The sequence below is a fragment of the Euleptes europaea genome, chromosome 14 (genome assembly GCF_029931775.1).
Source record: "Euleptes europaea isolate rEulEur1 chromosome 14, rEulEur1.hap1, whole genome shotgun sequence".
Lineage (NCBI taxonomy): Eukaryota > Metazoa > Chordata > Lepidosauria > Squamata > Sphaerodactylidae > Euleptes > Euleptes europaea.
Genome location: NC_079325.1, coordinates 47,287,366 through 47,293,365, shown reverse-complemented (window position 1 = coordinate 47,293,365; position 6,000 = coordinate 47,287,366).

Sequence of the window (6,000 nt, the reverse complement as noted above, 5' to 3'; positions counted from 1 at the left end):
GATAGCTCAATGAAGATGTCAACCCAGTGTGCGGCTGCTGTAAAAAAGGCAAATTCCATGCTGGCCATAATTAGATGAGGAATAGAGAATAAAACTGCTGATATCATACTGCCCTTGTACAAATCTATGGTGAGACCACACTTGGAATACTGTGTACAGTTCTGGTCACCACATCTAAAAGAGGATATTACAGAGCTTGAGAAGGTGCAGAAAAGAGCAACCAAAATGATTAGGGGACTAGAGCAACTGTTCTATGGGGAGCTGTTAAGACGCTTAGGGCTGTTTAGCTTGGAAAGAAGGCGGCTGAGGAGAGACATGATAGAGGTCTATAAAATTATGCATGGTTTGGAGAGAGTGGACAGGGAGAAGTTTGTCTCCCTCTCCCATAATACTAGAACATGGGGTCATCTGCTAAAGCTGGAGGGTGAGAGATTCAAAACAGATAAAAGGAAGTATTTTTTCACACAACACATAGTTAAATTGTGGAACTCCCTGCCCCAGGATGTGGTGATGGCTGCCAGCTTGGAGGGCTTTAAGAGGGGAGTGGACATATTCATGGAGAAGAGGCGTATTCATGGCTGTTAGTTAGAATGGATACTAGTCATGCTGCATACCTATTCTCTCTAGTATCAGAGCAGCATTCCTATTATTTTGGGTGCGGTGGAGTACAGGCAGGATGGTGCTCCTGCACTCGTCTTGTTTGTGGCTTCCTAGAGGCACCTGGTTGGCCACTCTGTGAACAGACTGCTGGACTTGATGGGCCTCGGTCTGATCCAGCAGGGCCTTTCTTATGTTATGTTATTATGACAATGGTCCAGGGGGACCCTGTCTGATCCAGGTTCACCAAGCCTTATGGTATCTGGTGGGTCCCCATCCTTGGAACCTCTAGATAAGAGCCCAAGTGATTACTAGTCCTAGTAGTGGTACTAGGGTTGCCAGCTCCAGGTTGGGAAATACCTGGAGATTTTGGGGCGGAGCCTTAGGAGGGTGGGGTTTGGGCAGGGGAGGGGCTACAATGCCATAGAGTCCAATTGCCAAAGTGGCCATTTTCTCCAGGGGAACTCTCTCTCCCCCCCCCTCTCTCTCTCATGAGACCAGGGGCCTGCAGGATTTAATTCAATTCTGCAGGGCCTGTGAGACCGAGATGTTCCACCAGGGCTGTGGTTGAGGGTAGCAATGGCTTTCCATCAGCGGGCCTCCCTACCCTACCTTTCTTTTTTCCTCCTTAACTTTAAGTGGGGACTCAGTTTGCTTTCCCCAGGCTCTCCATAGGCTTGATAAACCTGCTCTGATAAACCGGCACCAACTTGATTTTAAGAACAGATATTGGTTTTAAATAAGGCTGCCAACCTCCAGGGGGTGGCTGGAGATCTTCTGCTATTACAACTGATCTCCAGCCGATAGAGATCAATTCACCTGGAGAAAATGGCTGCTTTGGCAATTGGACTCTATGGCATTGAAGACCCACCCCTCCCCAAACCCCGCCCTCGTCAGGCTCTACCCTCAAAATCTCCAGGTATTTCCCAACCCAGAGCTGGCAATCCTAGTTTTAAATTGGAATATGAAATTATTGTATTTTGCATCTATTATACTGTGTTTTTAACCTGATGTGAGTTGCTCTGTGCCCAGCTTTGGCCAGGAAGAGAGCGGGTTATAAAGTAAAACATAAAATTAAAAATAATTTTAAATAATGATCCCAGCCCTGGGGAGATGTCACACTGGTTTTTATGATCAGTGACTGTCTCTTTAAACAACTCCCTGTTGAGAAGAGGAACAATACTGCAAGGAACTGAGTTGGGTTGTGTGAGCATGCGCATGCGCATGTGCAAACAGCAGATTGTGCTGTGCTGCACCATTCAGTGGAATATGGCAAAGCAACCTGCCGAATAGCGACCAACGGGTTGTTGAACAGATGAAAAGCCAGTCTCAGATTGGCCTCTCTGTTTCGAACATGCAAACGAGATGTTAGCCAAACCAGCGAGTGTTTGGGCATCCCTAGTACAAATGTAGGGTTGCCAACCTCCAGGTACTCCAATAAAGGCAATTCTATGATGTATGACTCATCGAATCATACAAATGTAGGGTTGCCAACCTCCAGGTACTCCAATAAAGGCATCCACTAGTAATGAGAGGCTATACGCCTGGTTCCGGAACATATGTTTAAAGCATGAATATACATCATAGAATTGCCTTTATTGAAGAAGCCTGAGCGAAATGGGAATAATTACCGGAAACTCATTTATTTATTGGCATCTATGAACTTTGATATTAATCACATATTGCGTTAGATATGGACTATACGATCATGTTGTAATTTTGTATGCTTTTTTACAACTGCCAATATGTGTTAACGTTTGTGGTTACACAATACACTCATTTTTGGCACGGTATGCTTTAATTTTGCATGGTTAAGCCATAAGTGCCACCTTGTTTGAATTACCCACGTTTTGGCACTAGAAAGTGATTTTGGTTGCTAACCTCCAGGTACTAGCTGGAGATCTCCGGCTATTAAAACAGATCTCCAGCTGATAGAGATCAGTTCACCTGGAGAAAATGGCTGTTTTGGCAATTGGACTCTATGGCATTGAAGACCCTCCCCTCCCCAAATCCTGCCCTCCTCAGGCTCTGCCCCAAAAACCTCCCGCCGGTGGTAAAGAGGGACCTGACAACTCTATCCCAATGGTAAATTAACCCAGCATGTCTTATTGGGAGCTGTTCCTCTGCCCGGAGACGTCCCACCATGACAACCAGTGACATTGTGCCAAAGGCAGAGTCCCAAGAACGACAAGGGACATATTTCAGGCAAATGAAAAAGAGGCAAAGTGTTTAACAGACCGCGGCTTCCATCAAGATGCTGAACGAGATGGTCAAATGTTCGTCACTTTGGAAAATCGGTAAGTAATAGGTTCTGAAAATCTCGTTCCAGTTTGAATAATGGACATTGGCCAGTCCACACTGAAATTCTATTCTCAGAGCTGACGGCAAACTGCAAATGATTTTCTGAGGGGGGAAAATGGTTCCAGGTTTGTCTCAGTGCTAAATCTGCAGTGGTCGTAGCTTGTTGTGTTTTTTTTTTTCCCCCAATCTCCAATTTCACAGAATGGGTTTCTGTTCAGCTTTCCATCAAAAGGAATCTCCCCCCCCCCCCACAACTGCTTATTAAGGAAGCTTAAATTTAACTCAAATTGTCCTGTGTTTTGAAGCAAAAATTGGCAAAAATTTCTTTCTCACTAGAACATTTGTCAGCCTCGGAAAAGCTTTTCTTTCTTTGCTTTTTTTTTTTTTTTAAAAAAGGATTCACTTATATACTTAAAAATAAAAGAATGAAATCTCACAGTCACTTGTCTTACTTGGGGGGGGGGCTGCTTGCAAATTTTATTCATTTTCAAAATAGAAATGTGGCATCCATTTCATATCCCATTCTGCTGTCATGAAACCCAACTAGCTTTTAGATTCCTGCTAGAGAAATCTAGCAAGTTTATAGGAAACTAGATTTGGTAGTAAGGACTGTATTTGTTTTATTCCATTTTACCCTTTCCTTTTAGATAAAGTTTTGATTCTAAAAGAAGGAAAGACTCTGTCTGTTTATTTGTGTGCACTGAATGACTGTAACCTGACCATAATCACATGATCTATGGACCTTAATATCCAACAGTTTCTCTCCATTGGCCTCTGTTCTCTGCCTGGCCACCTTAATCCAATTTCCAATTAGAAAATAATTGGGGGCTAGAAAGGTGGGGAATAGGTGTTTGGAAGGGAGAGTGGGTAGTTAAATCAGAATTGCACTGGATTTCTTATTAAAATAATTCCAAAAAATGCTTCCAGATCCGATCGTACTTCTTACTACAGAGCCAACATGGGGTAATAGCTGGATTAGGATCTGGGAGACCTGGGTGTGAATCCCTACTCTGCCATGAAAATTTGCAAGGTGACCTCAGCCTACCCTACCTCACAGGTTTGTTGTGAGGATAAAAGGGGAAAGAAGGGGATTTTGGGAGTGAGTCCCCATCAGGGAGAAAAATGAGGGCTAAATGAAGTGAATAAACATTGATTAATTTTAATGGGAGAAAACACAACATGAGATGAATTTTACACTTGAAAGAGATGAAATTCTAACAGCCTTGCTCAGGTCCTAGAGACTGAGGGTTGGGGCTTCCTTTCTAGAGTCAATCCATCTCATGTTGGGTCTTCCTTTTTTCCTTCACCTTTTCCTACTATAATTGTCTTATCGAAACTCCCTTTAAAGCCATCTATGCTCATAACCATCATTATGCCCACTAGCAGCGATTCACTTATTTGTTCAGTAAAGAAATACTTCATTTTTTTCCCTGTCCTGAATCGATTGCCCATCAACCGGGCTATGCCTTGTGACTAGGGTTGCAAACCTCCAGGCGGTGGCTGGAAATTTCCTGCTATGACAACTGATCTCCAGGCAGCAGAGATCAGTTCACCTGGAGAAAAATGGCCGCTTTGGAAGATGGACTCGATGGCATTATACCCCATTGAAGTCCCTCCCCAAACCCCATCCTCCTCAGGCTTCACCTCCAAAATCTCCAGGTAATTCCTGACTCAGAGCAGCAACCCTAAATATATGTGAATGGATTTTTCTGGAATCATTTGAAGTCAAACTACAGCCATGCACAATGCCAGTTTAGGTAAAATATAAAGGTAGCCCCCTCTGCAAGCACTGGGTCATTAGTGACCCATGGGGTGATGTCACATCACAATGTTTACTAGGCAGACTATGTTTATGGGTGGTTTGCCATTGCCTTCCCCAGTCCTCTCTACACTTGACCTCCATCAAGCTAGTTTAGGGCCCCTCCACAAATCAGCAAATCAAAACAGGAGGTTTTTATAGTTCTTTAAAGAAAAAAAGACTGGTAAACAACTGCCTGTCTTCTTTTTTATTTTAAAGACCTAGTGACAGTTCAAGGCACAGTTGATTAAATCCCTTCTCCTTTCCCCACAAGGCCTTTATCCTAGTCAATGCTGGGCATGGCTGTAGTTTGGATTTGAAAAGCTAATGGAGATCTGTGATCTCTGTCACACGGAGTTTGACCAGGCACTTTTCACATGGGAGGAGAGGATGGGCTAGTTCCCCAACAAAACATAACCCATACAGTTACTTTTAGCCCCGGAAGGAAAAATCATCGGTCCTTATATCACAGATCTATTTTCTCCCCCTGACTGGAGCTCAACTAAGCTGAGGAGAGGGGGTGTCATGATCAAGGAAAGGGTGTGGGAGGTGAGAGACTGTGGCTCTGCGCCACATTGCATCCCCCTCCCAGTTGTTTTCGTAGCTAAATTGGGGCTCTGGGGCAGAAGAGGAGGAGGAGGAGGAGTTGGTTTTTAAGCTGACTTTAAGGAGAATCAAACCAGTTTACAATCTCCTTCCCTTTTTCTTCCCTCAACAGACATCTAGTGAGGTAAGTGTGGCTGAGATAGCTCTAAGAGAGCTGTGACTAAACCAGGTTTACCCTGGAAGTGATGTTTATACTCTAGCACATTCCTCTAAAAACTCTATGGAAACCATAAAGCTTTTGGCAGCATGTGCTAGAGCGTCCCCATCACTTTCGGGATAAACCGTGAAGTGACGTTATTGCACCAATCACTCCCCCGCCCCCCAGCCCCACCACAACAAAGCTCCCGCCAGCTTGCCCACATGGGCTCTCAGAAGGAGGGGGTAGACTGACAGTAGCCCATGGTCATTTAGGGTTCTGAGTACCCCTCACAGCCCTCAGTTGCCTTTTCAGCTCAAGAAAGGGGAGAGAATGCACCATCTGGCCCAATTTCAGCTCAAGGAATAGGGGAAGCGAGACAAAAGGGCCACCCCCAGGGCCGGGCACAAGAATTGACTGAAGCACGACTACAAGAAGGGCCCAGGAAGCATGACTTGATAAGGAGAGGAGTGAACCATAATGAAGACTTCATCTCTCCAGCCTGCACCAGCCCTGCCCCTCCAGGCCAGCCCAGATAGACAGTGATTGGCCAGCCTGGAGA